The sequence below is a fragment of the Oryctolagus cuniculus genome, chromosome 15, assembly GCF_964237555.1.
Source record: "Oryctolagus cuniculus chromosome 15, mOryCun1.1, whole genome shotgun sequence".
Classification (NCBI taxonomy): domain Eukaryota; kingdom Metazoa; phylum Chordata; class Mammalia; order Lagomorpha; family Leporidae; genus Oryctolagus; species Oryctolagus cuniculus.
The window spans coordinates 89,274,287-89,300,424 of NC_091446.1; the positions used below are offsets into that span (position 1 = coordinate 89,274,287).

The 26,138-nt window shown below is 42.0% G+C and overlaps 1 long non-coding RNA gene across 2 annotated transcripts; it reads right to left on the reverse strand.

Annotated features, from left to right (window-relative positions):
- Positions 1-2,958: 2,958 nt before the first annotated feature.
- Positions 2,959-26,138, reverse strand: LOC138845509 (uncharacterized). Of its 2 annotated transcripts, none has more exons than XR_011382797.1 (4): positions 25,031-26,138; positions 17,603-17,697; positions 14,343-14,517; positions 2,959-3,092 (listed from the first exon to the last, which is right to left on the reverse strand). It is a non-coding gene; the product is annotated as an uncharacterized lncRNA (long non-coding RNA). The 2 variants fall into 2 exon arrangements; XR_011382798.1 differs by lacking the exon at positions 25,031-26,138 and adding an exon at positions 23,473-23,859.

The window sequence follows — 26,138 nt, forward strand, 5'->3', positions numbered from 1 at the left end:
CATCTTCTACTTCTTTCCCAAGCCATAGCAGAGAGCTGGATCTCTGTCTCTCTCTCTGTCTCTGCTGGTTCATTTCCAAAAGAGTTGCAATGTTAAGTTCTTTGTCAAGGTGAAGCTAGGATGAATGACTGTTTCCTGGTCTTCCACATGGGTGGCAGGGCCCAAGGACTTGGGCCATGTTCTAAAGCCTTCCCAGGTGCATTCACATTGTGCTTGATCAAAAGCAGAGAAGCTGGGACTTGAAGCAGCACCACAGCACTCTGATGTGGAATGCTGGTGTGACAGGCAGTGGCAAAACTTGCTGCACCACAGCATTCGTATATGCTGTGCTATATACACATTTTTATTCCTTTTTGTAATGTGCAGACTTTTATTAAAATTATTCTAATATTATGCCAGTATCCTATTTCCTATCAAATTTTCATCCAGTATCTTTGATATTCATTATTTTTAATCATCAATACTATATGAAATGCTGGTGTTTTAATCCCCAATATTGTTTCTCCGTTTATATTTTGATCTAGCATCAAAGCTAAGGGCTTACTCTTCTGTCCTAGTTAGTGTGTCATTATGTACTATATCATTAGGAGTTCATAGATTCTTATCTTGTTAAAGGCATTACAGTCTGAAATTATGTGTTCTGATGCTCACGTTATACCAGATCCTAGTGGAATCCTCTTCAACACACCAAATTAGGGCCCCAATATCTACAGCTGGTGTAAGTACCATCCTAGGAGAAAAGATTCACTAATTCTTACCTCCCTTCCCTGATTACATTTCCCATAAAGGTGCCATTTCTTTCATCAAGTATTGTTACTATTAATGAAGATTTACCATTCAGCTGTACTCCTCTATGTTTTCTCTGGAGATGTTCTTTAGTACTAAGGCCATTTTACAAACCAAAATCTCATCAAGTCACACTCCTCTTTCAACTGTGTGGATGGTTTCCCATGACCTTTGAACAGGGACCATAGGACTTACCGTGGACAATGATATGGGTTGTACCCTGTTAGGTCTTGTCTACCAGCTGTCTGCTCGATATTCTCTTCTAACATGCAGGACTCGGAAGGCTCTCAGTTGTATCAGACTTTACAAATTTCCTCTCAACCCATAAAAATTACTAAAAGTTCCAAATGTGAGACTAAACTGTTTTTTATAAAAAAAATTATTATTCCATTTGAGACGTAGAGTTACAGACAATGGGAGAGACAGAGAGAAAAATCTTCTATCCACTGGTTTACTTCCTAGTAGACACAACAGACTGAGTTGGGTTGATCTGAAGCCAGGGGCCAGAAGCCTGGAGCTTCACTCTTCTCTCCCACTTGGGTGCAGGAGCCCAGGCATTTGGGCCATCTTCAACTGCTTTTCTAGGCCAAAGCAGAGATCTGGATTGGAAGAAGAACAGCTGGAACTCAAACTGGCACCACAGGCAGAGGCTAAACCCACTATGCCACAGTGCTGGACCCTAAGCCCTTTTAAAATAAGATTTACAGTATTTGTTTGAAAGACAGAGATACAGAGAGAGAAGGTTGCAGTGGAGACAGAGATTTTCCATCTGCTGGTTCATTCCCCAAATAGATGCAGTAACAGGGAGATGGATCATAATGGAGCAGCTGGGACTCAAACCAGTGCTCACATGAGATGCTGGCATTACAGGCAGTGGCTCCATGTGTCAGCTACTTCATTTCTTCTTTCAAAGGAGTTCTCATCCATAAGTGATTCAGAAAGATGTACCAAAGGACCTTTGAGGTTATGATAAATTATCTCTTTTAAACTTTAAATTCCACAGAACACACAGTATAAGTAAATTATTTACCAACACAACCTCATTCCTTGAGAGTGGCCTAACTCAGAGGAAATGTGTAATGAATACTGATCTCTGGGTAAGAAGTGATGATCATGACCATAAAGAAGATTGCAGTATAGCTCAGCTGAACAGGCAAAGGATAACATGATACTATGAGTTAGTCAATAGCAACACAAAAAATGCAATAACTGATTATTTAAAATGCATGATATTAAAATAATGCACTCAGAGAATTTCATCATGACAGTCCCCATTTTGGACTACACCTTCAGCACTCTAAATTTCTATAGCACCAGCGAAAGTGTGGGCAATGAAAGTTTCTTGCTGGGAGAGATAAGAGGAATCTTTTAGCATCAGTGACTCACACATTAGCAAGACAGATTTTCTGCAAATAATTGAAATCCATAATCAGCAGCTTTGTTCAAAACTTTATTTTCTGTGTAACTGTGAAAGTGCAATTAAAGGACGATATTTGGGACAGAATTCTTAAAGATACGTGAAGAAGGTTACTGAGTGGTACATAACTTGGCAAACCTGCAGCAGCAGGTTTTATATAAGGAACAGATCACCCATAAACTGCTCACTCACAACATCAGAGTGCCCAGTCTTGGCTTCCTTCTCTTCAGCTTCATCTTCATTATCAGTAATTTTATTCATGCTTTAGAATTTAGTTCAAATTGAAGGTATAATCAGAGGATAGCACTACTCCTAATCTAGGTAATACTAGTGAGCACAAATACAGTGTCTTCAATGGCAAACACCCACTTTTCAGTATTATGCCAAACTTATTAAAGAACATGATACTAGCATTTTTACAATGATAGAATAATAAAAATCATTAGGGCAATTTATCAGGTTTATCATGCACATCAAGAGAAAGTGTGTAAATGTAGGGAACAGTGTGTAAATTGTTGAGTATTGTCAGGGAGAAGTGAGAAAATTAAGACAAACCATGCTGGGTAAAAATACATAGGAACAAAAAGATTTCAGCAGGCAATGGTAAGCAGAGAAGCACCACATGGAAGTATGGAATCATTGTTTATTCAATGGATGCCCTATTCTGGGTTCACAGCTGGGAGGTAGAAATACACTTGGAGATGCAGAGGTCCCTTATCCTCTTCATGATGACTTTTATGCAATGAAGACAGTTTTCTCAATCATTCTCACATGGAAGCAAGGGTCTTTATGCCATGATCTCAGTTGTGGGCTCTTTCAATTATGCTTCCTCCACTGCTGGACTTAAGTATCCTGTAAGTGGAACAGATTTTCTTCTCCATGAGAGCAGCTGGGGACAACAGTGAGGAACCAGGTGTCAGTGACTAAAAATTTAATTGACCCTACAGAGCCCTTTAGTGGTGAATAGTCACATTCAACTGATTCATGACCCATTATTATAGCCCAATGAGGACCCCAGCAACACTCAGACCTCCTAGTTAATTAAACCAAAGATGCTCTCCAGTTAGCACACCTTCTCTTGCTTGTTATTGGGAGAGGTGCTTGAGGACTTAATCTAGGAGAGCTTCCTTGTCAGATGCTTTGACCCTCAAGAGGAGAGTTCTTGCACAGAGTAATCATAAGCCTCTCTCCCTGGTCCATGTCCTTGGATGCAATGTGCAAGCTTCATGACACAGAAAAATTAACAGAAAGAAAGAAGAAAAGAAAGAAAGAAAGAAAGAAAGAAAGAAAGAAAGAAAGAAAGAAAGAAAGAAAGAAAGAAAGAAAGAAGGAAGGAAAAAGAGAGAGAGAGAAAGAGAGAGAAGGAAGGAAGGAAGGAAGGAAGGAAGGAAGGAAGGAAGGAAGGAAGGAAGGAAGGAAGGAAGGAAAGAAAAGAAAACAGCATTGTGGTGCAACTCATGGGTTTACCGTAAATTTAGATAAAGTGGGGGCTGGTGCTGTGCCATAATCATTAAGCCTCTGCCTGTGGCACTGGTATCCCATACAGGTGCTGGTTCATGTCTTGGCTGCTCCACTTCCAATCCAGCTCTGTGCTAATGACCTGGGAAAGCAGTGGAAGACAGTGCAAGTGCTTGGACTCCTATACCCAAGTGTGAAGAAGCTCCTGGCTTTGAGTTGGTCCAGCTCTGGCCATTGTGTCCATTTGGGGAGTGAACTAGCAAATGGAAGACCTCTCTCTTGGTCTTTCCCCTTGTCTGCCTGTGCCTGCTTGTCAAATAAAAAAGTATTTTAAAAAATTAGACAAAGTGACATTTATCTGTGTAATTTCTGTTCTATAAAGTAAATCAGAAATTAGAGACTAATTATAATTGGTTTTCAAATTTCCTATAAATCAAAAATTTACCTCTTGCAGTATCACACAGTAAAATTTACTTTTTCAAAGAGGAACAAGTTTAACAAGAGCCTTCAAAGAACTTTCTATGATGATCAAATTAACTGTTGCCAGAAAAAATTTGTAAATTCTAGGAAGGCTGATTAGAAAAAAATCAGATATGTCTTCTCCTATCCACATGACTTTGTGAGATTAAGAGAGTGCTTTGTTTCAACTTTTTCCTATTGATGAATATTGTCACTTGAAATTTTTTCTTTAAAACTAAATACGAATTAAGAGTAATCAATCATCCAAATAAGTACAGGATAATATACATTAATTATTTTTTATTCAGCACATCATAGTGACAAATATGCAGTAGTAGCACATTTATATTCTGTTCTGGACTCTATTAAAATATTTATTTAGTTTTTTCTTGAATCTATGTTGCTTTCTTGGTTTCTTTTTTTAAAATGATTTATTTATTTACTTATCTGAAAGTCAGACTTACAGAGGAGGGAGAGGGTGAGATAGGGAAAGAGAGAAAGAGAGAGACAGAGGGAGAGAGAGATTGTCCACCTGCTGGTTCACTCCCCAAATAACTACCATTGCTGGGACTGGGCCAAGCAAAAACCAGGAGAATGGAACTCCAACTGGTTCTTCCATATAGGTGGGAGGTGCCCAAGTACTTCAGCAATGTTCTGCTGCTTTCGTAGGCACATTAGTAGTGAACTGGATCAGAACTGGCACTTGAACCTGAGTTCATATGGGATGCCAGCATTGTGAGCAGCTGCTTAATCTGCACCAAATGCTGGCCCCTGTTTTGTTTCTTAAAGGAAGGACACAGTAATGTCTAGCTGAAGAGAGATATGTACCAGACTTGAGTTTTACTATGGACAGATTACAGACACTGTAGATTTAGCTGAGTTTATGCCCAAGGGGTAGGAATCATTTAAGTTTCTTTTTTAAAGATGTATTTTATTTGCTTGAAAGACAGAGTTACAGAGAGAGGTAGAGCCAGAGCGAGAGCGAGAGCGAGAGCAAGAGCGAGAACAAGAAGATGTCTTCCATTCCACTTGTTCTCTCCCCAATGTCCGCAACAGCCAGAGCTGAACTGATCCAATCCAGGAGCCAGGAACCAGGAACCAGGAGCCAGGAGCCAGGAGCTTCTTCCAGGTGTCCCATGTGGGTTAGGGGCCCAAGGACCCGGGACATCTTCCACTGCTTTCCCAGGCCATAGCAGAAAGCTGGATCAGAAGAGGAGCAGCCAAGACTCAAACTGGTGCCCATAAGGGATGCTGGTGCTGCAGGCTAGGGCTTTAGCCTGTTGCATCATAGCACTGCCCCCCATTTGGGTCTTCTAACAAATGCTGGTGTTAGCTTGACTTGTAAATAGAGACAATTAATAAATTGCACAATAATCTTGGTAAATAATAGAGATATCTTTTGTTTATTTAGAAGGATACTTTTAAAAGTAATTTTATAAAGAATATAAGGAGGGGCTAGCATTTAAGCCACCATTTATGAGAATGAAGTCCTATATGGGTGCCAGTTCAAGTTCTGGCTGCTACACTTCTGATCCAGCTCCCTGATAATGGCCTGGGGAAACATCAGAGAATTGGCCAAGTGCTTGGGCTGCTTCTTCTACATGGGAGGCCTGAAAGAAGCTCCCGGCTTTGACCTAACCCAACCCCTGCCTTTGACCTAACCCAACCCCTGCCATTTGGGGAGTGAACCAGATGTTGGAAGATCTGTCTTTCCCTCTTCTCTCTAACTTTGACTTTCAAATAAACAAATAAGTCTTTTATAAAAAGAATATAAATAAAAATAGACTCTTTAGAAATAGGTGATTTTAGGAGCTCATCAATGTGGCTGAGGAGGTTATGTCCTATCTGCAATGCTGGCATCCTTTATCAGCACCTGTTCAAGTCCTGGATGCTCTACATCCTATTCAGCTCACAGGCAATAGCCTGGGAAAGCAGCTGAAATGACCAACATGATTGGGTCCCTGCTATCCACATGGAAGGCCAGGATGAAGCTTCTTTCTCCTGGCTTTGGTTTCACCCAGCTCTGGCCATTGCAGCCATCTGGGGAGTGAAGCAGCAGATGGAAAGTCTCTGACTCTGTTTCTCCATCCTTACAAATCTGCCTTTCAAATAAGTACAATATATCTTTAAAAAGAGAAAAAATAGGTGATTTTATCCAAAGTTAAAATGAATTCTTTAGGCCAGTGCCATGGCTCAATAGGCTAATCCTCCACCTGCAACACCAGCACACTGGGTTCTAGTCCCGGTTGGGGCACCGGATTCTGTCCCGGTTGCCCCTCTTCCAGGCCAGCTCTCTGCTGTGGCCCGGGAGTTCACTGGAGGATAGCCTAAGTGCTTGGGCCCTGCACCCACATGGGAGACCAGGAGAAGCACCTGGCTCCTGCCTTCAGATCAGCACAGTGCACCGGCTGCAACGCACCAGCCGCGGTGGCCATTGGAGGGTGAAACAATGGCAAAGGAACACCTTTCTATCTGTCTCTCTCTCTCTCTCTCTCTCACTATCCACTCTGCTTGTCAAAAAAAAAAAAAACTGAATTCTTTCATGTTTCTTCAAAGGTCCTTTATTCTTCTGTATTGTTGGAAATAGCTGAAAATATTTGAACCCATTTTGATGGAGATTTTTAAAATGTATTTGAAAGAATTATAGAGATAGCTATAGAGATATAGAGAAATATATATAGAGAGAGATTGTTCCATTTGTTGGTTCACATCCCAAATGGCCACAATGGCCAGGGCTGGGCTAATCCATATCCAGAAGCCAGGTGCTCCTTCTGGGTTGCCCACATAGGTGCAGGACCCCAAATACTTGGACCATATGGGACTTGAACTGGTGGCCATATGGGATGCCAGCACCATAGTTGCTGGCTTTACCCACTATTTTCACAGTGCTGGGCCTAATTTTATCTTAAAAGTAATAAAAAAAAACCAAGTTGCATATTTTACTTACAATTAAATAGATTAAAAATGGGCACATCTGTTTTGGGGAACCTCTAAAATTTTCAATCATTATACCAATTTAAAAGTATTAGTACATCAGCTTGAACAGATACAGAGGTCCAGGTTGGGTAGATTTTTCTCTTCTGTGGAATTAACATACATACATTCTATAATCCTCATGATTTTTAGTTCTTTAACAATGCTTTATATAAAAGCACTCAAAGTTTCATGGTTATAAAATTAAATGATAATGTGTGTTGTCCATGAAACTTTTGAAATAACTTCTTATAAAATATAGGGCCTGGCGGACTGGCACTGTGGCATAGTGAGTAAAGCCACCGCCTGCAGTGCCAGCACCCTATATGGGCACTGGTTTGAGATCTGGCTGCTCCACTTCCTATCCAGCTCCCTGCTATGGCCTGGGAAAGCAGTAGAAGATGACCCAACTCCTTGGGCCCCTGCACCCACGTGGGAGACCCAGAGAAAGTTCCTGACTCCTGGCTTCAGATCAGCTCAGTTCTGGCCATTGCAGATATATGAGGAGTGAAGCAGCAGATAGAAGACCTCTTTCTCTCTCTCTGCCTCTCCTTCTCTCTCTTTGTAACTCTTTCAAATTAAAAATAAATCTTGAAAGGAAGGAAGGAAGGAAGGAAAGAAGGAAGGAAGGAAGGAAGGAAGGAAAGAAAGAAGAAACAGAAGAATCTGAAATGAATGAAAGGAAGTAAGGAAGGAAGAAGGAAGGGAGGGAGGGAGGGAGGGAGGAAGGGAGGAAGGGAGGAAGGGAGGAAGGAAGGAAGGAAGGAAGGAAGGAAGGAAGGAAGGAAGGAAACAAAAGAGGTAACAAGACCCTGAAATGACTGAGGCTTATGTCCTTGTTCCATCAGTCCCAACTCTGAGTATAGATAAGGACATGGGGTGCCAGTTTCTTTCTGGCTACTTCTTGCTGATATGAACCATTGACATGGGGTGAGTATCTATACTCTGGATTGGATTGATTGAAGAGCAGTCTTGGTTTTTTCCTGCATAATTTCTGGGGATATAGTAGTCATATGCTCCTGTAAAGACTTTTAAAATATGTTAATTGTACACGGTAATAATGGAAGCATTATGATTATGAGGATAAAAGGAGAAATTAGAAACATTGCCCATGGTGGGAAAGATGGCCAAAATGAGGAGAACAAAGAGGGATATAGGAGAGCAAAAGAGTCCTGTCAGTTAATGTGAAGACAGATGTATGCCTGAGTGCTCCTGTTTTGTTTAGTGTGTATGTGCAGTCAAGGAGCTGTGGGGTAGTTAGTCTGGCCTGCTTCTAGTCCTGGGGCCCCTCATTTCCTCCCTCTGTTTATGGAACCCTGGCTGCTGTCAGGGGTTAAGGTGAAGACTGTTCTGCTTTCTTCCAGCTGAATAGGGGTGAAGTAGGGACCGTGATCAAGACAGCGTTCCAGAAGAAGCTGGCCTCTCAAGGGGGTTGCAGTGCCAGCTCACAGAAACTGTCTCCATTCAAGGTTTCATGTGAATGACCATCTAGAATTTCTCTGCTTAAGTCTGGAGAAAATGAATCTAACAAGCAAATTAGATACACAGAGACCAAAACAGTCAGTATTAGAGTATCTAAGAAAGGTGCTGTCCAAACCAAGAGGGAGTTTTTCCATTGAGAGGTAAATGGAAACTGACAAGAAGGGCTTGATAATTATCAGGTTGATGTTAAGGCCTGGCCAGGCATAAGTGAGGCCCAGACCTATCTATCTCTTCACATGGGGTACTGGAAGTAACGTCATAAATGAGGTGGGAACCTCCTTAGGGAAGACACCCTGTTGACTTCCATTACCTAGCTGGCCTGGGAGGAGAGCTGGCCTGAATAGATTAGTTTTAATAGGTGGCATCTCTTCTTTTCTTTCTTTCTTTCTTTCTTTCTTTCTTTCTTTCTTTCTTTCTTTCTTTCTTTCTTTCTTTCTTTCTTTCTTTTTTTGACAGGCAGAGTGGACAATGAGAGAGACAGAGAGAAAGGTCTTCCTTTTGCCATTGTTCACCCCTCAATGGCTGCCGTGGCCGGTGCGCTGTGACCAGTGCACCGTGCTGATCTGATGGCAGGAGCCAGGTACTTTTCCTGGTCTCCCATGGGGTGCAGGGCCCAAGCACTTGGAACATCCTCCACTGCACTCCTGGGCCTCAGCAGAGAGCTGGCCTGGAAGAGGGGCAACCGGGACAGAATCCGGTGCCCCGACTGGGACTAGAACCCAGTGTGTCAGTGCCAGAAGGTGGAGGATTAGCCTAGTGAGCCACGGCGATGGCCGGTGGCATCTCTAAAAGACATTTAGAGCTCTGCATGCATTGTTACTGATCCTAGGTCATCCCTTCAATCGTGCTGGTTGCCAGGCCCCTTCAGGAGCCATCTTCTAGCATGACTGCTGCTTGCCCAATGCCCAGATTGCTCATATTGCCAATCAGTGCCATTTGAGGTAGACTGGCTTTGTTGGGTCTCCTTGGTGGAAGACTCCTATGTAAGGCAGCCATTAATTGGCCTGCCATCTATCCTTACATTGGTCCTGCTGCCTAAATAACTCCTCTTCCTCCTAGTCTCTGTTAAAGTGGACTACAGAGACAGCCTTTGGGAAGGTCAGCCAAGGGAGTGCTCAATCCCATCCCTAATCCTTGGTGGCCAGAGCTAGAAATCTGTGGTCACAGCCATGTTATCACAGTGTTTTCTGGGGCTGGTACTGTGGCACAACAGGTTAAAGCCCCAGCATGCAGTGCTGGCTCACCATATGGATGCCAGTTAAAGTCCCAGATGCTTCACTTTTGATCCAGCTCCCTGATAATGCACCTGGGAAAGCAGCAGAGGATGGCACAACTCCTTGGGCCCCTGGATCCACGTGGGAGAACTAGGAAGAAGCTCTGCTCCTGGATTTGGAATAGTTCTGCTCATGTGGCCATTTGCAGAGTGAACCAGCAGATGCGGGACTATTCTTTCTCTTTGTAATTCTTTCAGATAAATAAAATAAAAATAAAACTTTAGAATAAATAAAAATAAAAAAGAAAGATAAGATTATGCTCATAAGGAAAGGTATGTCCCTCTAGGTAAGATCAAACATCAAGACCATCTTATCTAAACTGTCATGCATTATGAAGTAATTATTAAAACCCTCTCTCCCTTGTGGGAGACCTGGAAGAAGCTCCTGGCTCTTGGCTTTGGATCAGTGCAACTTTAGCAGTTGCAGCCATCTGGGGAGTGAACCATTGGATGGAAGACCTCTCTGTCTCTACCTCTCTCTTTCAAATAAATAAATAATTCTTTTGAATAAACAAAATTTTTAAAAGGGAAAATAAATAAATAAATAAATAATCCTTTTCACAGCTCAGAAGTGCCCAGCTGCCAACCTCCTTAGTATAAGCTCCCAGAAAATGACAAATCCCCTAAGACTAGAGGTGGGCAAGCACTATCTTTGCACTTTCAAAACCATGTGAGGAGAAAAACCCCATCCCACTAGAACCCATTCATCCAAGGATACAGCAGAAGCCTCAGAGGCTGGCCTCATTGCACATTTGCCAACAGGGTAGGCAGGGCACAGAAGGTGTGAAGATATTTGTGGCCTCATGGTGCTGGCTCCAGCTGTTGACACAAAAAGAATGAGAGATAGGCAGGAGTTTGAGCTAGCCCTGCCTCTGCCTGGCCACCACTTCAGTACTCATGGACCAAATCTGCATCTGGAGTGCCTGGGGAGGCCAGGGGATACATGGGAACCTACAGTTAGAGGAAGTTGAAGCACTAGCTTCAAGGTTGGAGAGTTGCCATAGTAACAACACTTTTAGGGGTTGATGTGACAGGGATAGCCCTGGGAAGGTGAGCTGGTCTCCTGACCCCATGTCTTTCCCTTTATGCTCCTCTGACCTACAACGTGAATGAGGCTCTGACAGAGGGAGAGTGGGGCATGGGATTTGCAAGGAAGACTGGTGAGCAAGTGAAGCAATCTGACTTCTTACCTGGAAATACTAGAAAAGAAGAGAGATTAAAAAAAGATTTATCTTATTTGAAACGCAGAGTTAGAAAGAGAGAGAGAGAGAGAGATTCAATCCACTGATTCACTCCTCAAATGGCTGCAATGGCCGGAGCTGGGCTGATCCAAAGCCAGGAGTTTCTTCTGGGTCTCCCACCTGGTTGCAGGGGCTCAAGCACTTAGACCATTCTTCACAGCCTTCCTAGGCATATCAGTAGGGAGCTGGACCACAAGTGAAGCAGCTGAGACTCAAACCAAAGCCCATAGGGATGCCAAAGCTGCATGCAATGGCTTTACCTGCTATGCTACAGTGCTGGGCCAAGATCAAGACTTTCAAAAGTCCTTATATATGACCTAAGTTACAGAGAGGCAGAGGCAGTGAGCAAGGTATTCCATCTGCTGGTTCACTCCAGATGAATGGCCAGAGCTATACCAACCTGAAACCAGGAGCCAGGAGCTTCTTTTAGGTCTCCTACACAAGTGCAGGGGCCCAAGGATTTGGACCATCTTCTACTGCTTTCCCAGGCCACAGCAGAGAGCTGGATCTGAAGCAGAGCAGCTGGGACTCAAACCAGCACCCAACATGGGATGCTGGTATGGCAGGCAGTAGCTTTACCTGCTAAGCCACAGTGTCAGACCCAAATGTTCTTAATTACAGGTTTTTGACTAATTTTGATAAAAATTTCCAGAACTCTGAAGGAAAGAAAAAAAACTTTTAAAAAAAAAGCACTAAGGGGCAGGCGCTGTGGCACAGTGGGTTAATGCCATGGCCTGAAGTGCCAGCACCCCATATGGGTGCTGGTTCTAGTCCCGGCTGCTCCACTTCCATCCAGCTCTCTGCTGTGGCCTGGGAAAGCAGTAGAAGATGGCCCAAGTCCTTGGGACCCTGCACCCACAGGGGAGAACTGGAAGAAACTCCAAGGCTTCTGCCTTTGTATTGGCCCATCTCTGGCTGTTACAATTATTTGGGGAGTGAACGGTGGATGGAAGACTTTCTCTCTGCTTTTGCCTCTATGTAACTCTGCTTTTCAAATAAATAAATCTTTTTTCAAAAATGTTTTATGGGGCTTATTAATGTATGATTAAATCAACATTTCCAGTTTCTTATGTAATGTCAATTATAGTATAATATTCTGCTATTACCTTGTAACTCTGTTTATTGTTTAGGATGACAACTCAGCACCAGTCGTGATTATATTAATTTCAACACCTCTGCTTTTGAAGACATGTAGAAATATTTTGAAGTTGTAAATTAGTGATTTGGCTTGTGCTGTGGTGTATAAGCCTGCAGCATCTGCATCCCATATGGGAGCCTGGCTGCTCCCTTCCAATCCAGCTCCCTGGCAAGGCACCTTGGAAAGTAGCGGGCGATGGCCAAGTCCTTGGGCCCCTGCACTGATGTAGGAGACCCAGGAGAAGCCCCTGGCTTTGGATCAGCTCAACTCTGGCAATTGTCATTTCGTGAGTGAGCCAGTGCATAGAAGACACATCTATCTTTCTAGCTATTGATCTCCGTACCTCTTTCTGTACCTATTTCCAACAAAATAAATCTAAAAAAAGTGTGGCTTCAGGGGGCAACTACTCAATACTCCCTCCCCTCTCGTAGAGGCTTTTAAATGTTCTCACCATAAAATATGAGGTGAAGAATGTGAATAATTCTCATTTGAAAATCCCAGAATTAACATCAAATGATCACATCGTACCCTACAAGTATCTACAACTATTTCTCAGTAGAATATTTTAAAAAGGCAAAGATTATCAGGTTACACTAAAAAACCAAACAATATAATGTGTATAGGATTAAAATTTTTTTAAAAACTTTTTTGTATTAATACAAAGAGAAATGTTCCATGCAATCCATAGCAGGATAAAACTTGACAAGCCAGCATGGCAGCATAGGGGGTAAAGCCACTGCCTGCAGTGTTGGCATCCCGTATGAGTGCTGGGTTGAGTTCCAGCTGCCCACTTCTGATCCAGCTCTCTGCCATGGCCTGGGAAAGCAATGGAAGTTGGCCCAAGTGTGTTTCCATGTGTGGCTGACTTGGAAGAAGCTCCTGACTCCTGGCTTCAGACTGACTCAGCTCCAGCCTTTGCAGCCATTTGGGGAGTGAACTACTGGATGGAAGACCTTTACCCCTACTTTTTCTTTCTCTGTGACTCTGCCTTTCAAATAAATAAATCATCCCATATGAGCTCTGCTTTGAGTCCTGGCTGCTCCACTTCTGATCCAGCTCTCTGCTATGACCTGGAAAAGCAGTAGAAGATGGCACCTGGCTCCTGGCTTTGGCTCAATGCAGCTCCCACCACTGCAGGCATCTGGGGATTGAACCAGTGGATGGAAGACCTTTCTTTCTCTCTCACTCCCTCTCTCTCTCTCTGTCCCTCAGCTATGCCATTCAAATAAATAAATAGATAGATAAATCTTAAAAAAATAAGTTGTCTTGCCTACCTGAAGTTGTCCTGAACATTGGACTGTTTCAGAAGAAACCATAAATTTAGTGTTGGCACTGGTGGGCATCTTACTAATCTATTACAGGCTGTGCTTTCTAATGCCACTGCACTCTCTCTCTCTGCTTCTCTGCAACTCTGCCTTTCAAATGAATTATTCTTTTAAAAAACAGAATGATGATAAGAGAACTGGCTATACTATATGGACAATCCAATACTGGACAGAATGCACTTGAAAACAAAAAATATTGATGGAGACACATAAGACATATTTTCTCTAGCAAGAGCATCAGTGAATCTGGTCAAAATGACAATTATACGAACACACATTTCTAAGGAAACATGTTGAACAGTTCATGAAAAATGAATAAAAATAAAGAGTAGACCGGTCAAGAGCAGTACCTGAACATGACAATATACTACTTGGAATAAGAGACAGGACAACTAAAACACACTGAAAAACCATGGAACATTTTGATTTAATTTATTACACACATACACATCCCACCTCGCTTCATTCAGAAAGACAATGCATAGTCTCTGCAAGTATGTATGCAATATTTTCCAGAGAAATGATATGCTGGGTCATAAAATAGCCTCAATAGTTGTTGTAGAATTGAACTATGATATGATATTTTCTGCCCACAATGTATCTCACAGGAAAATCAGGGATGCATTTGGTCTAGTGCTTATGATGCCTCTGTGAATGCCCACATCCAATATTTGAGTGCCTGATTCTGAGTCCTGCCTCAGCGCTACATTCCAGTTTCCTAGAAATGTGCTCTTAGGAGAGATTCAGGAATGGGCCAAGTATCTGGAACCCTGCCATCCATGGGACAAACCTGGCTTGAGTTGTAGGCACTAGGCCTCAAGCTGGTTGAGCCCAGGCTGTAGTAGAGCAGTTGTGAAGAAAACCATTTGATGGGCGATCTCCATGCTTCTTTCTCTCTCAGCCATTGTGGCAATTTGTGGCAACCAGAATATGGGAGATCTATCTCATTCTCTTTCTCTGTAACTCTTTAAAACAAATAAATAAGTAGTAAATAAAAATTTTTTGTGTCATCAGGTTACACTTCACAAAAAAAGATATAGCTGGTTATCTCTTCACCAATGTATTCCCATGAATACAAAATTGCAAAACACACTGGCAAAAAGACAAAGAAAAAACTAGGCTAAGGGATGGGAACTACAAACTGCACCATATCTAGGTGAGTGGTCCTGGACTGTGCGGAGAAAAAAAGCAGTAAACATGTTCAAAGAAGTGTTAACTGAATGAATCACTGTTTTTGAAAATTATTTATAAACAAAAGTATATATATAATCTTTTTCTTATTTCCTTCCAAAAATCAATGTAATTGCTATTGTTTACATGAAAGAAATTGCCTATGTCCTCAAACAGGGCACATAAATGTGGAAAATAATCTTAGAAGATTAGCATTTTTTTAAAGATTTTATTGGGGCTGGCACATTGGTACAGTGGGTTAAAGCCCCAGCCTGCAGTGCCAGCATCCCATAGGGGCACTGCTTTGAGTCCTGGCTACTCTACTTCCAACCCAGCTCTCTTCTATGGCCTAGGAAAACAGTGGAAGATGGCGCAAGTACACGGGCCCCTATACCCATGTGGGAGACCCAAAAGAAACTCTTGGCTCCTGGCTTTGGATCAGCTCACCTCTGGCTGTTGCAGACATTTGGGGAGTGAACTAGTGGAAGGAAGACCTCTCTCTGGCTCTACCTCTATCTGTAACTCTATCTTTCAAATAAATAAAAATAAATATTTAAAAATAACAGATCAAAGGGACAAGATTTAAAAAAAGATTTTATTGATTTATTTGAGAGGTACAACTACAGACACAGAGAGGGAGGGATAGAAAATATTTCTTCCATCTGCTGGTTCACTCCCCAAATGGCCTCAATGGCCAGAGTTGAGTCACTCAGAAGCCAGGAGCCAGGAGCTCCTTCAAAGTCTCCCATGTGGGTGCCAGAGCCCAAGCACTTGGGCCATCTTACACTATGTTCCCAGGCCACAAGCAGAGAGCTGGAGCAGAAGATGAGCAGTCAGGACACAAACAGGTACCCATATTGGATGCTGGTGCAGCATCACCAGCCCCCAGAAGATTTGAATTTGAGAGTCAACGTCTGGAAGGAGAATGAAGAAATAGAGAGGAAGAATTGGAGAAGACATGATGACCAACCATTAGACATAGAGTAGTCAGAATAGTGAAGAAAACGACAGGAAGCGTGAACACAATTCAGTACTAATTGGTTACGCAGAGGGTTGAAAGTGGAGTTTAATTCCATGATGTGTGCATGAAAGACTGTGGACACTGGCATAGGAAGTGAAATTGGGAAAAAATCAACAAGAATATGATGCAAAGAAGGGAGACTGGTACCCATATGGGATGCTGGCACTACAGGCTATAGCTTAACTTTTAAGTCTTGAAAAAAAAAAAAAAAAGATTGTTTGCACACAATTTATACCTGCAAGACTCAAAGAATCTCCTGAGAACACCTATTTGGTTGGGTCAATAAAAAAAGAATACTGGAGCCAACATTGTGGTGTAGCAGGTTAATCCACTGCTGGCAACACTGGAATCATATATAGGTGCCAGAACAAAACCTCTCTGTACCACTTCCCACCCAGCTCCCTGCTAAGGTATCAGAAAGCAGAAGACAACCCAAGGGTGTGGTCTCTTCCACCCACGTAGGAGATATGGAAGAAGCTCCAGGATCCTGGCTTCAGAATGTCATTCATAGCAGCAGTCAATGCAGCCATTTGTGTAATGAATCAGCAGACAGAACCTCTCTCTCTCTCCTCTTTCTGTAACTCTTCCTTTCACATTAATAAATAAACCATTAAAAAAAAAGATGAAACATGACCACTGCTGGACAATAGTGGGAGTCAGAGAGTATTCTTATTTTATGTACCATTGTTTAACGTTGCCTCCTCCAGTTCTAATAAAAAGTATAAGCAATCCTTTGGGAAACGATAGCAATCTGTCATCTCCAAAGTAACTAATACCTTAAGGTTATGGCCATGACAACACTGTTAAATATGTGAACAGTTAAATAGACCTCAAATGCTTTCAAATGCTCAAAATTGGCCAAAGGAAAGGAGAATGAAGCATATATAAAACATGTTTAAAAAATCATAAAATGAAAGATTAAAACATCATGTCAAAAAGTTGACTCCATCTAAAACTATGAAAACATATATCTAAGTCCCCTTTTTATTGTCAGAAGCAATCCAACTGACAAAAAGTACTGAGGGTTTAAGCCATAGAGGCCAAGGTGATATATAGGAAATACAACACCTAAGCAATCTAGCCCTAAGTGTCTTTGCCAAAGGCTGCAATGTGGATTGCAGAGGAAGGATACTGCAGAGGGCAGGGACATGTGCAGTGAGGTGCATAATCAAGGCCTTAGTAGAGTGTGTGCCATGTGAACTTAGGTCACTCCCTATTTCTGCCTCCATGATAGACAAATTGCTATGATGATCCCCTGCCCTTTCGGACTCCTACTTTTTTCAGATCATAAAGCAATCTGAAAAACTGAAAAGTTATTCTGGTTATCTTACTCTTGCTCTCACCCTCTACATGGGGTACACAGAAGGCATATAACTTGTTTCCTCTGTTAACAGGTCTATGGATCAAGGGTAGCTACATCTGGAGACAACATGGTTGTCTGGCATTATTCTAGATTCTGGATTTGAGTGTAAAATGATGGAAACATGGGACATTGTGGTCTCTGGTTATGAGAAAAAGTCAAGATACCTGTGGGATGGCCGGTGCCATGGCTCACTTGGTTAATCCTCTGCCTGCAGTGCAGGCATCCTATATGGGCACCGGGTTCTAGTTCTGGTTACTCCTCTTCCAGTCCAGCTCTCTGCTGTGGCCGGGGAAGGCAGTGGAGGATGGCACAAGTGCTTGGGCCCCTGCACCTGCATGGGAGACCAGGTGGAAGCACCTGGCTCCTGGCTTAAGTTTGACATAACGCCTGCTGTGGTGGCCATTTGGGGAGTGAACCAACAGAAGGAAGAACTTTCTCTCTGTCTCTCCCTCTCACTGTCTATAACTCTGTCAAATAAATTAAAAAAAAAAGATACCTGTGGGAGAAGTGACATTCCAGCATGTGATGACCAGGGACCACTCATCTTCAGTGTTGTTTCCTGTGAGAGGATCTTACATCCCCATTCCCATACTGAAAAATGCAGACAAGGCCACATGACTCTTTCCAGATACAGTGGAAGAAAATTTTGTCACATTTGAGAAAATCACAGAAAATCACTGTTTTTTCTCATCCAGCCACAGTGACCATCAGTACACCATTCTATCAGCCTGAGGTCAAAATGACAGCTGATGCACAACTTAAATGTGGAAGCCTTGAAGAAGCTGGGTCATTGGTTACCTGAGAAAGCCATTAAGACCATTAGCTGTAGTAGATGGCACTCATAAATAGATGGCACTGTAAGTCCATCGGTTATATCTATGGAATTTTTAATAAATAGTGCTTAACACAAATACAGAGAAAAGGGCCAGCGTGTGGCACAGCAGGTTAATGCCTTGGCCTGAAGTGCTGGCATCTCATATGGGTGCAGGTTCTAGTCCCAGCTTCTCCTCTTCTGATCCAGATCTCTGCTATGGCCTGGGAAAGCAGTAGAGGATGGCCCAAGTCCGTGGGCCCCTGCAGCCATTTGGGAGACCCAGAAGAAGCTCCTGGTTCCCAGCTTCAGAATGGTACAGCTCTGGCCATTGCAGCCATCTGGGGAGTGAACCATCGGATGGAAGACTTCTCTCTCTGCCCCTCTTCTCTCTGTAACTCTGTCTTTCAAATAAGTAAAATAAACCTTTAAAAAAAAGAAATTACAAAATAAAGTTTTGAATCAAGACACATAAATAAATAAATCTTAAAAAATACAGAAAAAAGCTAAAATGGAATCCAAAGATCACATCAAATGTACAAAAACTTGACAACTACATGAAGTATATGATTTATAATTTTGAGTGAGAAAATTCCATAACATTGTACTAAACACTAGATGACTAAAATAACAGAAATTTAATTTCTCATAATTTGACACTATGCTGTCTGAAGTTTTGATTTCTTCTGAGGACATTCTCTTGTTTCAAGATGATCAAATTTCCAACATAACCTTTGGGATCTAGTCTGTTTGTCCTCCCATCTCTAGGGACTCTCTTTCAAAATCAGATTGGAGGGGCCAGCACCATGGCACAGTAGGTTAATCCTCCATGCCTGCAGTGCTGGCATTCCATATGGATGCCAGTTCAAGTCCCAGGTGCTCCTCTTCCAATCCAGCTCTCTGCTATGGCCTGGGAAAGCAGTAGAAGATGACCCAAATGCTTGGGCCCCTGCACCCATGTGGGAGGCTGGGAAAAAGCTCCTGGTTCCTGGCTTCGGACCAGCGCAGCTTCAGCCATTGTGGCCATTTGGGGAGTGATCCAACAGAAGGAAGACCTTTCTCTGTCTTTCCCTGTCACTGTCTATAACTCTACCTCTCAAGTAAATAAATAAAAAATAATCTTTTATATATCGGATTGGATTAGGTCAGGATATAAGATAACACTCAGACATCAATAACCTCTGTATACACAGACAATACCATACCACAGCTGACATAGAACTTCTAACATCAATCCCATTCACAATAGCTACAAAAACAATTAACTACCTTGGAATAAATTTAAGCAATGTCAAAGATCTCTGTGATGAGAAATACAAAATATTAAAGAAAGAAATGAGACAAAAAATGAAAAATTGTTCATGTTCATGGATTGTTGGAATCAATATCAAACTCTAAACTACTGAAAACAATTTAAAGATTCAATATACCAAGGACAATCTTCTCAGATATAGAAAAGAATGCTGAAATTCATATGGAAACACAGGAGTCCCTGAATAGCTAAAGCAATTTTATACAACAAAGACAAAGCTGGAGGCTTATTTGAGAGGTAGAGTTGCAGACAGTGAGAGGGAGGGAGAGAGGTCTTCCATCCACTGGTTCACTACCCAATTGTTCACAATGGTCTGAGCTGGGACAATCCAAAGTCAGGAGCCTGGAGGTTCTTCTAAGTCTCCTATGTGAACACAGGAGCTCAAGCTCTTCGGCCATCCTCTACTGCACTCCCAAGCCATAGCAGAGAGCTGGATTGGAAGAGGAGCAGCCAGGACTTCAACTGGTGCCTATATGGGATTCCAGCACTGCAGGTGGAGGATCAACCCACTGTATCACAGCACTGCCCCCAGGTTTTAAGATATACTATAATGCAGTAATCAAAATAGCCTAGTACTTGTACAAAAACAGATGGATAGACCAATGTAACAGAATATAAATGCAGAAATTAATCCTGGAGAAGGATAGTCTCTTGAACACATAATGCTGGGCAAACTGATCTCCTCATGCAAGCAATACTTCTACTTTACACCTTACAAAAATACACTCAAAATAGATTAAAATGGATTAAAGAATTAAATAACAACCTGATACCAAATTATTAGAGAAAGTTGGGGTAACCCTGCAAGACATTGGCATAGAAAAAGACTACTTGGAAAAGACCAAAGAGGCACAAGCAGTCAAAGCCAAAATTGACAAATGGGATTACATCAAATTGAGAAGCTTCTGTACTGCAAATGAAACAAAGTGAAGAGCCAACTGACAAAATAGAAGTGATTTGCAAACTATGCAACTGATAAAGGATTAGTAATCAGAATATATAGAGGCTCAAGAAATTCCACAACAAAACAAACAACCCAGTGCAGAAATGGGCATAGGACTTAAACAGGTATTTTTTTTAAAAAAATCCAAATAGCCAACAGATACATGAGAAAATGCTCAGGATCACCATTCAACAGAGAAATGTGAATCAAAACCACAAGGAGGTTTTACCTCACCACCATTAGAATGGCATTCACATAGAAATCAAACAAATGCTGGCAAAGATGTGTGGAAAACTTAACCCTAATCCACGTTTGTGGGAATGTAAACTGGTAAAGACACCATGGAAGACAGTATGGAGATATCTCAAAACATCATACTTAGTGAATAAGCCAGTCTAAAAAGGACAAAAACCGTATATTCTCCCTGACCTGTGATAACTAATAGCACACTAAAGGTAACCTACAGAAATGCAATTGACACTTTGAGAAGCAATGACTTTGAACAGCCCTTGTCTTGACTATTGAGGAACAATTTTTTTCACATTATCTGTTGAACTCTTTACTTAGTATAGAGTTACTCATATGTGTATAAAGTTAATTGAAAATAGATCTTAGTAAAAAATAGGAATGAGAATAGGAGAGGAAGAAGAAGAAGAGAGTGGGTGGGAGGGTGGCCATGGTGGGAAGAGTCACTATGTTCTTAAAGTTGTAATTACAAAATGCATGAAGTTTAGGTTTCTAAGGAAAAAAGATATGAAAGGAACATCCCAGGAAAATTTTCATTTTGATGATTTGGGTCAAGGCTACTTGGTAGTAATATTTAAAAGCAAAGAATGAATGATGCATTTTTCATCTTACATATTTTTAATTATTTAATTTTTTGTTTTGAAAGACAAAATTTTGGAGAGAGCAGAAGGCAGTGGAAGATCTTCCAGCTGTTGCTCCACTCCCCAAGTGGCTGTAACAGCCAGAGCTGGGCCAGACTGAAACCAGGAGCCAGAAGCTTCATCTGGGTCTCACACATGGGTGGCAGGTGCCCAAGCACTTGGACCATCTTCTGCTTTCACAGGTGCCCTAAACAGGGAGCTAGATTGGAAGTGGGAGCAACCAGGAAAAAAACCAGAACCCATAAGGGATGCTCAAATCCCAGGTAGCTGTTTAACCCAATATACTGCAATGTCACAAATTTTGTAAATTTAGACACTAGAAGCGAGTGTTGACAACTCAAGAAATTAAGCTTCTGCAACTTAAGTGAGAGGCTAGGACTATATTCCTGGCTCTCAGTTATGACCCTGTCCCAGCCCTGGTTGTTGTGGGTGTGAATCAATGGATTGAAGGTGTCTGTCTGTCTCTCTCTCTCTCTCTCTCTCTCTTTCTCTCTGTCATTCCATAACACAGAGCAGGCTAAGCCTCCACCCATGGTGCCAGCATCCCATATGGGCACCAATTTGTGTTCCAGATGCTCTTCTTTTTTTTAAATATTTATTTGAAAGTAGAGTTGCAGAGAGAGAGCTGGAGACAGAGAAAGGTCTTTCATCTGCTGGTTCACTCCCAAAATGGCTGCAATAGCTGGAGCTGGGCGGATACAAAGCCAGAAGCCAGGAGCATCCTTCAGGTCTCCCACTTGGGTGCAGGGGCCCCAAGAATTGGGCCATCCTCAACTACTTTCCCAGGCCATAGCAAAGGGCTGGATTAGAAGTGGACCAACTGGGACTCAAATCAGTGCCTATATGGGATGCCAGCACCACAGGCAGAGGCTTAACCTACCATGCCACAGCAAGGGCCCCAGATGCTCTTCTTTGGATCCAGCTCTCTGTTTTTGTCCTGGGAAAGTATTGGAAGATAGTCCAAGTCTTTGGGCCCCTAAACCCAGAGGAAACTCCTGGCTCCTAGCTTTGGATCAGCCCATCTCCAGCTGCTTTGGCCATTTGGAGATTGAACCAGTGGATAAAAAAATTTATATGTCTCTCCTCTCCCTGTAACCATGCCCATCAAATAAATAAATAAAATCTTTTTTAAAAAAGATCTCTATATATTTCCATCTACTTCTCATTCTCTCTCAAGTATATAAATACTTTAAGATGGCAAAAGATTCAAGTCAAAGACTAGAGAATTGTCTTAGGCTCTGACTATAGTTTATGCCATTGATAAATGGAATAATTTGCCTGAAACATAACTTTGTGGAGTCTGAAGTAATCCTGCATTTGTAGACTCACTGTGATAAAACTATGGAGAGTTATTTAAGGACCTGCAATAGATTCTATCCTACACATTTTCTGATCTAACCCATGAAGCATGTCTCTAGAATCTTATCTGCAAGAGAAATTGCTTAGAAGGAGGGGTCAGACAAAAAGTCTAGATTCTTCCTAGATTCTACTGTGCTAGTCAAGATCATGAAGGAAATATATACAAAAAAATGGGCATATTGGCTGAGTGACAAAAATGCAGTAGCCTCCCTGTGGGGGAATATAATCTTTACACATGGGAAAAACAGAAAAGATGCCAAAAGAGCACACACAAGTCTACCAATCACTTTGATTAAACATAAACTATTGTTAGATAACCAAAATATTAATTTATTACCAATTCTGTAAAAAAAAAATCCTTGTCAGGCCTGTCACTGTGGAGTGGTGGGTAAAGCCATCTCCTACAGTGTGGGCATCCATGTGGGCACCAATTGGAGTGCCAGCTGCTCTACTTCTGGTCTAGCTCTCTGCTATGGACTGGGAAACAGTGGATGAACACCTAAGTCCTTGGGCCCCTTGCACTCACATGGGAGACCTGTAAGAAGCTCCAGGCTACTGGATTCAAATCAGCCCAGCCCCAGCAATTGAGGACATATGGGAGTGAACCAGCAGGTGGAAGGCCTCTCTCTTCCTCTGTCTCTGTAACTCAGCCTTTCAAATAAATAAATCATATAGAAATAATTTGTAATGTTCATCACAATTGTTCAAATAAATAGCAGTATACAAAAAAAATTATGATTTCACTAGAATCTATATACACAGAAAATTACTCAGGCAGTGCTGTTTTCCTTAAAACATCTCTTGCTTTTATGTATCTCAAATTCCTTAAAAGTATCCAGCTTGAAAATTAGTTTTTGGCCACAGTATATGTATAGGAAAAATTGACAAAATCTACTAGCACAGCTTTCTGTAACTTCCATGTGATACTCCTCCCTGTATCCAAATCTTAACATAATTCTCCACCACACAGACCCCTGACATTTTCCTGTTCACTTGTTCTAGCCCATGAGACAACCATAAATATGATATCAACATAGTTTATAAAGTATTTTACCTTTGGGAGTGTGCCTTCTTGTACAGTAATCACGTGGAGAATCCTGAGACTTATCTGATGGAACCCTGGGGCCTAGGTCATAGGTTGTGCAAATCAGACATTGGAAGGGAAGGCATTATGATGCAATAGGCTTACCTACTTCTCTGGACATACCACATCACAGAGTGCCTGGTTTGTGTCCTGGCTATTCCACACCTCCAACTCAACTTCCTGCAAGTGGTTTTTTTTGTTTGTTTGTTTTAAAAAATATTTATTTATTTGTTTGAAAGGCAGAGCTACAGAGAGGCAGAGGCAGAGAGCGAGAAGCCTTCCACCTGCTGGTTCACTCCCCGAATGGCCATAATGGCCAGAGCTAAACAGATCTAAAATCAGGAGCCAGGAGCTTCTTCCAGGTCTCCCATGAAGGTGCAGGGGCCCAAGGACTTGAGCTATCTTCTACTGCTTTCTCAGGCCATAGCGGAGAGCTGGATTGGAAGTGGGCAGTCAGGACTGGAACCAGTGCCCATGGGATACTTGCACTGCAGGTCGTGACTTTCCTATTACAGCACAGCACCAGCTCAAAAGTGTTCTCTTGAGTCAACAGATCATGGCTCAAAAACTTGGTTTCCTGCCATCTGAATGGGAAACCCACTTAGAGTTCCTACCTCCTGGCTTTCATAGATATAACACTCGCTATTGTGGGCTTTTGCAGAGTGATCCAGCAGATGGAGGACCTTTTTCTTTGCCTCTCAAATAAACAAATCAGTAAAAAATTATCGGTATGTGATATGGAACAATGGGTCTCTACCACCACTGGTTAAAGCCAGAGTTGTTCCACTTCCAATCCAGTTCCCTACTAATGCACCTGGGAAAATATCTGAAGACAGCCCAACTACTTGGACCATTTCTATCCACCTGGGAAACCTGGATAGAGTTCCTGTTTCTGGCTTTGGCCTGGTCCAGTCCTAGCCACTGAAGCCATTTGAAGAGTGAACCAGCAGAAGATATTAGATAGAAAGATAGATCTGCCAGGGTCACAGGCAGTGGCTTCACCTGCTATGCCTCAACACAGGCTGCAAAACTGTTTTCATCTTATACATCTATTTGAGCACTGTACTGTGATTTATTTGTATTTTACAAACCAGCAAGCAGTAAAAGCATGAATTATTCACATGTTAAGTAATGGAAAATAGATTCACACTAAATTTTGTAGCATATAAGTAGCTGATACTAAGTGTGAAAAACTTGTATAATGCCCACATTTGGATACACAATCCATAGAGATTATTAGGGAAAAAGTGTAACCATGAACAAGGAAAAGTCTTCCAAAACAGTGTTTGTTCCAAATCAACTGTGGTTTCTGAAATGGGTCTCAAAATACAACTTTTAAAATAATGTGGTAAATTAAATAACACTACTCAAAAATAAATAAATAAACCAGAGTTTGTGACATCTACAAATCATTTGATATTTGATAATGCACTTCACCATAGCTCTAGATATCAAATATGACAAACTACATTCACATTAATTGGAAAACAATATTTAAAAAAAAAATCATAGTAGACAAGACACACACCCTGGTATTTGATGTGAGCCTCCCAATCAGCAGCTTAAACTGATGCAGCACAATCCCTGCCCCACAGCTCCTGGTTTTGTTTTAGCCCAGACTCAGTTGTGAGCCTTGGAGGAATCAGCACATGAAAGCACTGTATCTGTGTCTCTGCCTAAAAGATATAAAAGAATAAATGAACAAAATTTACTACTCCACTCATAAGCAGGATGCAGCTACAGAAGAGATGTTGACTCTACGCCCCTCAACATCCCTTAGGATTAAGAGAATGGGGTCTCTGAGGGGAGAATGTTGTAGGCAGGCATATAGAATAAAATTAATTAGGTGTGTGAGCTAAAAGACCACACTTTCACCATGCCCCTGTGTGACCTCATACCCCTACCTGGCCACACCTGTGTACCCACCGGCCAATCAGGTTAATTAACTGCTCCCCTTTGGAAGTGGATTAAAAGTCTGGGACATGGTGTCTTTCTCTCTCCTTTCCTTGGCCTTTTGCCAGTATGGGGCTTGCTGCAGCACTGCACCTCCAGAGCTCGTGGCCTTTGGGCCACCCACCCCATGCTTCCTGGCCTAGATGTTCCTCCATGTGGCTGGTTCCTAGTACTCAGCATGAATTCAGATTTGCTTCTCTCCTGTAGATAGGGTTCTCACTCTCCTATGCATTTCTTTCACTAAATAAAAGCTTAAAAATGTAAAAAAAAATTTGGCTGCCTTCTGCTCTTTTCCCTATTTCTAAACTTTGCAACACAAGCAACCGCAAATGTGCTCCATTAAAACAGATTTGCTTACTGTGGACATTGCAGGGAGGTTTGAGGGTAAGAAATGCCACTTGTGATAACATCATTACATACTGGAGTGCCTTGTTGGAGCCTGCTTATCCTACCTGATCCATCTTCCTGCGAATGTTCATCCTGAGATGATGATTCAAGTACTTGAGTCCCCCCCCCATAAACATGGTAGCTGCAAATGCAGTTTTTGGATGCTGGATTTAGCCTGTCCTAACCATAGCTGCTGCAGGCCCCTGGGCAGTGAGCCAGCAGATGAGAAGGTCTTTCTGTCTCTGCCTTTCAAATAAATGAAAATAAATAAGACATTAAAGAAAAATGACAGCAAA